Source organism: Myotis brandtii, unplaced genomic scaffold (genome assembly GCF_000412655.1).
Source record: "Myotis brandtii unplaced genomic scaffold, ASM41265v1 scaffold208, whole genome shotgun sequence".
NCBI lineage: Eukaryota > Metazoa > Chordata > Mammalia > Chiroptera > Vespertilionidae > Myotis > Myotis brandtii.
The window spans coordinates 1,927,731-1,935,875 of record NW_005357764.1 but is presented as its reverse complement, the minus strand read 5'-3'; positions in this window follow the sequence as shown (position 1 = coordinate 1,935,875).

The window sequence follows — 8,145 nt, the reverse complement described above, 5'->3', positions numbered from 1 at the left end:
AATTTCAGAGAATGGTCATTGCTATAAGTCACTTGAACAAGAAGATGTAATAGAGGGGCCTGGGTCAAAAGTGAGGGAGGAGCCAGGTGTGCCTGTCTGAAGAGACAGACTTTTGAGCTGATTAACAAGGAAGAATCCTGGGAGAGCTGGGAGGGGAGCCTGCCAGGCAGAAGAAACAATGAACACAGGCCCTGAGGTAAAATGATTTACACAAAACCCACCCACTTCTGCCTTTAGAAAAAGCCCGCCCTCCCTAGACCCTCTCTGACAAGTGCTGCCTCTTGTTCTACACAGTCATAGGTTTTCCAATCATGGTTTTTGCCTAACGTCTTTACCTGGGGGAAATAAGATTTTCCAGATTATTCTCACCATGGTTGGAGTTAAGGAAACAAGTTCCCAGACCTTTAACTTTCATATGAAATTCTTGGTCTGCCTGAGAAAGTGCCTCTCTCCTGGTCACCTTTCAGACAGTTTCCCACTCATAAGAGAAATCAAATGAATCTCCCTGGTGGGGCACCTCAGGAGAGAAGGTGCTGGGAGAGCTTCCCAAGAACATAGCTCGCCACAGCCTCCGGGTGAGGTTCTGGTCTTGTCAGTCTGTCCTAGAATTAGAACCCAGCAAGGGCATGGTTATCATGGGGGCGCATTTGAACATGCTGATTGTAATTAAAAAGTGGAGTCAGATCTCTTCTGACAGTCAGTTGGCTGAGGGATTTGATGATGGGGCCTGGCTTTGCCATTTTCTTTTCTTTATTTATTTTTAAAGAATAGCTTATTGATTTTTAGAAAGGAGAGGGAGAGAGAGAAAAACATCAATGTGAGAACACAACATTGATCAGCTGCCTCCTACACATCCCCCACCAGGGCATGCCCCCTACTGGGGGGTCCAGCCCACCATCTGGGCATGTGTTCTGACCAGGAATCGAACCATGACCTCTGGGTTCATAGGTTGGCGCTCAACCACTGAGCCATGCCTGCGAGGCTGGATTATACACTTTAAAAGGGTGTATAATTTTATTGTATATGGGTTCTATTTAAATAAAAAGAAAATGATAAGGAAGAAAAAATCAGATAATTTCAGAGAATGGTCATTGCTATAAGTCACTTGAACAAGAAGATGTAATAGAGGGGCCTGGGTCAAAAGTGAGGGAGGAGCCAGGTGTGCCTGTCTGAAGAGACAGACTTTTGAGCTGATTAACAAGGAAGAATCCTGGGAGAGCTGGGAGGGGAGCCTGCCAGGCAGAAGAAACAATGAACACAGGCCCTGAGGTAAAATGATTTACACAAAACCCACCCACTTCTGCCTTTAGAAAAAGCCCGCCCTCCCTAGACCCTCTCTGACAAGTGCTGCCTCTTGTTCTACACAGTCATAGGTTTTCCAATCATGGTTTTTGCCTAACGTCTTTACCTGGGGGAAATAAGATTTTCCAGATTATTCTCACCATGGTTGGAGTTAAGGAAACAAGTTCCCAGACCTTTAACTTTCATATGAAATTCTTGGTCTGCCTGAGAAAGTGCCTCTCTCCTGGTCACCTTTCAGACAGTTTCCCACTCATAAGAGAAATCAAATGAATCTCCCTGGTGGGGCACCTCAGGAGAGAAGGTGCTGGGAGAGCTTCCCAAGAACATAGCTCGCCACAGCCTCCGGGTGAGGTTCTGGTCTTGTCAGTCTGTCCTAGAATTAGAACCCAGCAAGGGCATGGTTATCATGGGGGCGCATTTGAACATGCTGATTGTAATTAAAAAGTGGAGTCAGAGCTCTTCTGACAGTCAGTTGGCTGAGGGATTTGATGATGGGGCCTGGCTTTGCCATTTTCTTTTCTTTATTTATTTTTAAAGAATAGCTTATTGATTTTTAGAAAGGAGAGGGAGAGAGAGAAAAACATCAATGTGAGAACACAACATTGATCAGCTGCCTCCTACACATCCCCCACCAGGGATTGAGCCTGCAACCCGGGCATGTGCCCTTGACCAGGGAATGGAACCCGCAACCTCCTGGTGCAAGGGACAACACCCAACCAACTGAGCCACACTGGCCAAGGCTGGCTTTGCCATTTTAAACACAGCCCTGTAGGTTTTTTTTTTTTTTTTAATATATAATCTATTAATAAAAGCTTACATGGTTATGACGCCCTCATGCCATGACACCCTCATGCCGTAATGAGCGATCACCAGAAGGCTGCGTGTGCAGCGGGTGCTGGACAGTGAGCAGGGCTGCGTGCTCACGCAGGTGGGCGGGGATTTAAAGCTGAGTACTCGGTGCGGAGGTGGGTCCTGCGGCTCCGGCCTACCTCTTTGGGGCAATTGATCGTGGGGCTCCCACACTGTGAGAGGGAACAGGCCAGGTTGGGGGATCCCCCCCACCAGTGCATGAATTTCGTGCACCGGGCCTCTAAAATATATATATATATTGATTTCAGAGAGGAAGGGAGAGGGAAAGAGATAAAAACATCAATGATGAGAGAGGATCATTGATTGGCTGCCTCCTGCACGCCCCCTACTGGGGATTGAGCCCACAACCCTGAGCATGTGCCCTTAACTGGAATCAAACCCGGGACCCTTCAGTCCGCAGACCGACGCTCTATCCACTGAGCCAAACCAGCTAGGGCAGCCCTGTAGGTTTTGATTAAGATTTATTTAAAGTGTACATGCAGTACACCCAAAATTCCATTTGTAATATATGACTTAAAAAGAAAAAACAAAATTAGATGTCAACTTTCAAGTGTATTCTCAAAAGGGAGACTTGATAAAAAAAAAAAATTAGAAGATTATCCACTTCATTAAAGCCCTTACTCCAGAGTCTCATCTCTGCCTTTATCTTACCTGACTTCCTTTTAGTATTTATTGAGCAATTACTGGGTATAAACTCTACGCCACTCCACCACTTACCAGCAGGGAACCTTTCACAAGCTTCTTTCTCAGCATCTATTTTCTTTTCTTTTTTTAATGTTTATTTTTAATATTTATTTATTAAATTGATTGGGGTGACATTGGTCAACATGAACATATAGGTTTCAGGTGTGGATTCTATGTTACAAGATCTGTCTATTGCACTCTGTGCCTACCACCCAAAGTCACATCTTCTCCTGTCGCCTTATATTAGAACCCCTTTCTTCGCCCACCCCCTTCCCTCTGGCAATCACCACACTGCTGTTTTGTTCATGAATTTGTTTGATATCCCACCCTAGCCTCTATTTTCATTTGCAAAATAGGATAATATCCTCCTGACAGGGGACAATGAGTTGGTGAGTGTAAAATGGTAATCAATATGCAGGTGAAAAGTATAGCACTCTCCTGGCCACAGGCCGCAGACCTCCCCCTTTTCCTGACACATCTCACCAGAGCCCAGCTTTCTCCTACTTCCTCCTCCTCCCCTTGGAATCAATACATTTAGAGGTGCTTGGCTGGAGGCTGAGAGTGCATCTACAAAACCAGGCACCCAGAGAAAAAGCAAGTTGGGCTGGTGTGGGGGAGCAAAGATTGACATGTTGAGTAGAGGAGCCCAGTGTCATACTGAAGGAGGTGTTCAATGGGCAGCTGCTCTGGTCAGGGCACTAGGCCCTGCCTACTTTCGCATATTAATCTGTGTAATCACCCAATTTGTGAGGCTGAGGGAGGAACAGGGACTTGACTGGTAAGTGGTCTGGCTGTGACTGGAACCCTCATCTATCTGATTCCAAGATCTTATAGGCTCTCTTACACTTTCTGAAAATGCTGCCTGACACAGAGGCCTGTTTGCTTCCCAAACAACCGAAAATTCTTTTAGGGAGGGTTTAAGTTCTGCACAACCCATTTGGTCCATAATTTGAACCACAACTCTTTTTTGGGGAAAGAGATAAAAACATCAATGATGAGAGAGGATCATTGATTGGCTGCCTCCTGCACGCCCCCTACTGGGGATTGAGCCCACAACCCTGAGCATGTGCCCTTAACTGGAATCAAACCCGGGACCCTTCAGTCCGCAGACCGACGCTCTATCCACTGAGCCAAACCAGCTAGGGCAGCCCTGTAGGTTTTGATTAAGATTTATTTAAAGTGTACATGCAGTACACCCAAAATTCCATTTGTAATATATGACTTAAAAAGAAAAAACAAAATTAGATGTCAACTTTCAAGTGTATTCTCAAAAGGGAGACTTGATAAAAAAAAAAAATTAGAAGATTATCCACTTCATTAAAGCCCTTACTCCAGAGTCTCATCTCTGCCTTTATCTTACCTGACTTCCTTTTAGTATTTATTGAGCAATTACTGGGTATAAACTCTACGCCACTCCACCACTTACCAGCAGGGAACCTTTCACAAGCTTCTTTCTCAGCATCTATTTTCTTTTCTTTTTTTAATGTTTATTTTTAATATTTATTTATTAAATTGATTGGGGTGACATTGGTCAACATGAACATATAGGTTTCAGGTGTGGATTCTATGTTACAAGATCTGTCTATTGCACCCTGTGCCTACCACCCAAAGTCACATCTTCTCCTGTCGCCTTATATTAGAACCCCTTTCTTCGCCCACCCCCTTCCCTCTGGCAATCACCACACTGCTGTTTTGTTCATGAATTTGTTTGATATCCCACCCTAGCCTCTATTTTCATTTGCAAAATAGGATAATATCCTCCTGACAGGGGACAATGAGTTGGTGAGTGTAAAATGGTAATCAATATGCAGGTGAAAAGTATAGCACTCTCCTGGCCACAGGCCGCAGACCTCCCCCTTTTCCTGACACATCTCACCAGAGCCCAGCTTTCTCCTACTTCCTCCTCCTCCCCTTGGAATCAATACATTTAGAGGTGCTTGGCTGGAGGCTGAGAGTGCATCTACAAAACCAGGCACCCAGAGAAAAAGCAAGTTGGGCTGGTGTGGGGGAGCAAAGATTGACATGTTGAGTAGAGGAGCCCAGTGTCATACTGAAGGAGGTGTTCAATGGGCAGCTGCTCTGGTCAGGGCACTAGGCCCTGCCTACTTTCGCATATTAATCTGTGTAATCACCCAATTTGTGAGGCTGAGGGAGGAACAGGGACTTGACTGGTAAGTGGTCTGGCTGTGACTGGAACCCTCATCTATCTGATTCCAAGATCTTATAGGCTCTCTTACACTTTCTGAAAATGCTGCCTGACACAGAGGCCTGTTTGCTTCCCAAACAACCGAAAATTCTTTTAGGGAGGGTTTAAGTTCTGCACAACCCATTTGGTCCATAATTTGAACCACAACTCTTTTTTGTCTGTAGGAGAGGAGGGAAGGGGATAGATCAGGCATCAGAAAATGTTTTCTCCACCAAAAAAAGAAACAGAAAATGTTTCTCCAAGCTCTAGCAGGGTAGCTCAGTTGGTTAGAGCATCATCCGATATACCAAGGTTGAGGGTTCACTTTCCAGTTAGTGCACATATAAAAAGCAACCAATGAATGCATGAGTAGGTGGAGCAACAAATTGATGTCTGTCTGTCTGTCTGTCTCTCTCAAATAAATAAATAAATAAATAAATAAATAGAAAAAAGAAAATGTTTCCCCAACACTTACTCTGAGCCTCTATGTTCTGGGCTTGGTCACTGAAGTTAGAGAAAGCATAAGCCCTGAGTCTTGTAAGGGGTTCACCAAGTGGCTGGGCCCAGATTTTAGAAGCCAATAGTTATCTCAGAGGCCGGTTCAGGGGGAAAAAATGACTGTCTGCGGGGGTGGGGTCAGAGAAAATTTCCAGGAGGAGGGCCCTGAAGGATGAGTGGAAGTTTGTAAGATAGTTTTGGGGAAAGTCACAGGGACCAGCATGAGCACAGCCTAGAAGTGCAGCGTGTCCTGGGACAGTGAATACACTGGGCAACCAGGAAACTGAGGAGGGACGAAGGGCAGAGATAGTGAACCAACATGGGGCTTTCAAAAGAGAATGTTTGAAAAAAAGAACACTTAAAAGTGAAAGCTTGAGTCCTTGGGGCTTGGGCTTAGGCTACATGGTCAGGTTAGCATGACGGGCCATATGGCTTCAGATGTGGCCAGATGTTCCTTGATCTTACGTTGAAGCCTTATCCAGTTCTGGGGAACCCCCTGGGTATGTGTGTGGTGGAAGGGAGTGGAGAAGGAAACAGTTCATGGGCCCATCAGAAGGGATGATTGTGGAAGTCATCAGCATTTGGGATTGATTACCAAAGGCCTCCCTGTCTCTCCTAAGACCTGGCTGTTTAGTCAGAAAGCAGATGCTGCTCATGTACAGTGGGGATGAAGATCTCCCACCAGGTGTTGGGTTGGGAGCTTGGCTTTGAGTAAGTGACGCTTCCTCTCTGAAATATAGGGATAGTAACAGTGCCCATCTCAGGATTAAATCAGAGGGTGGCTTAGAAAGTAGCTGGCACAGAGGAGAAGCCCCAATCCTGGGAAATCCCAAGGCCAGGCCCCGGTCAGGGTGTTTCCAAAGTCAGGATCCATCTCTTCTGGACACTGCTGGAGTGAGCTTTCTACTGCACAGATGCAAGCCTGAACTTGCTCCCTAACTTTTCATGGCTCCCTACTGCCCTCCAGATAAAGCCTAAAATCTTTAATTTGGCCAACAAGGCTCTGCACGGACAGGCTCTGTGGCCTTCCCCATCCTTGCCTGAGGCCTCTTACTGACCTCTCAGTCCCCCCACCCCACTAGCTTCTGGCCACACTGAACTGTGGTCAGTTTCTCCAAAGCCTGCTGTTTCTCTGGGCTCTTCCGCTGGAACCTCTATGTTGTCCCCTTCTTTTCTGGCTATTCCTGCATATGATTCAGGACTCCCTCTGGATGCCATTTCTGGGAGGTTTTCCCTGACTGCCCCCGAGGCCTCCCCAGTTCCCTCAGCACCTCTGGTTTCCTTCTCAGTGCTCAGCTCTCTGCCCTGTATTACTCATCTGTCCCCACAAGGCTGTGAGGGGGAGCTCAATAAGTATCTAGTGATTTAATGAAGGGGGGGGACAGTTCTAAGAAAAAAGGGGTCTGGCTGCTGTGGCTCAGTTGGTTGGAGCGTCATCCCCTGCACCGAAAGGTCTCAGGTTTGATTCTCGGTCAGGGCACATGCCTGTGTTGCAGGTTCGATCCCCAGTAGGGGTGCATATGGGAGGCAACTGATCAATGTTTCTCTATCATGTAGATGTTTCTCTATCATGTAGATGTTTCTCTCTTTTTCTTTCCCTCTCCCTTCCTCTCTCTCTAAAATCAATGGAAGCATACCCTCGGGTAAGGATTAAAAAAATAAATAAATAAAGGAGTCACTGTACACTGGCCAAATGTCTTGACAGGTATCTATGTCAGCAGGGTAGGAATTCTCAGTCATCATAATTTAAAGATGAGGCTAAGTAACTGAGGCTTAAGTTAATCTCATTTTGCCTGGCTGGTCCTCGCACACAGACCTTGCACATAGGAACCTCCTTCTTCCGGGTACCTCATTGTCTTCAATAGAAGGAGAAGCCCCGGGGGAACAGTGCCCTCTCACAACTCTGGTTCCAGGGGGCACCTTCCCTTGGAGAAAGCCTGCTGGCCTTCTTGGAAGGGCCTGCAGCCCCGCATTTACAGTGTGCTGAGGCCCTGCAGCGTGCCTTCAGCCTGGACGGAGGGCCGTGCAGGGCAGGAGGCTGGGGCACCTTGAATGCCAAGCCTGGTCGGGGAAGATGGGGACGGACGGCTGAAGGAGGGAGTTTAGGGAGCTCCGCGCCGATGCTGCCGCGCGGGACAACGCCCAAAGTCGCCTTGCCCAGGTGGGCTCCCGGGTGAGACGTAAGGGCCGTGGGTGATCGCTGCACAGACGACAATGATGTCCATTTACCAAGCTCTGGGGGCAGCGGCAGTCACGTGGCTCTCGAGGGCGGTGCTCCCGGCTTTTTAGATGGAGTTCACGCTAATCCCCGAAGGCTTTCTGGAGGAGGTGGGACGGTTGGTGGTGGTTGGTTGTGGTTCTCTCTGAACAGTGAGGATGCACTTAGCCCTCTAGGAACCAGCTAGATCCCTAGGTGAGCTTTTTGCCCGGGAGCAAGCCCAGGGGGTTGGGCCGGGTTGGGGTAAGGACCTGGGGAGCTGGACTGGCGAGGTCAACCGAGGCTTGGGTCGCCCGACCTGCCCTTGTGCTTTCGTGGGTGACGGAACCAACCGCGGCCGCGCTAGGCCGGTGCTGTGGGGGCCGCGAGCGCTGGGTGCAGGCCTCGA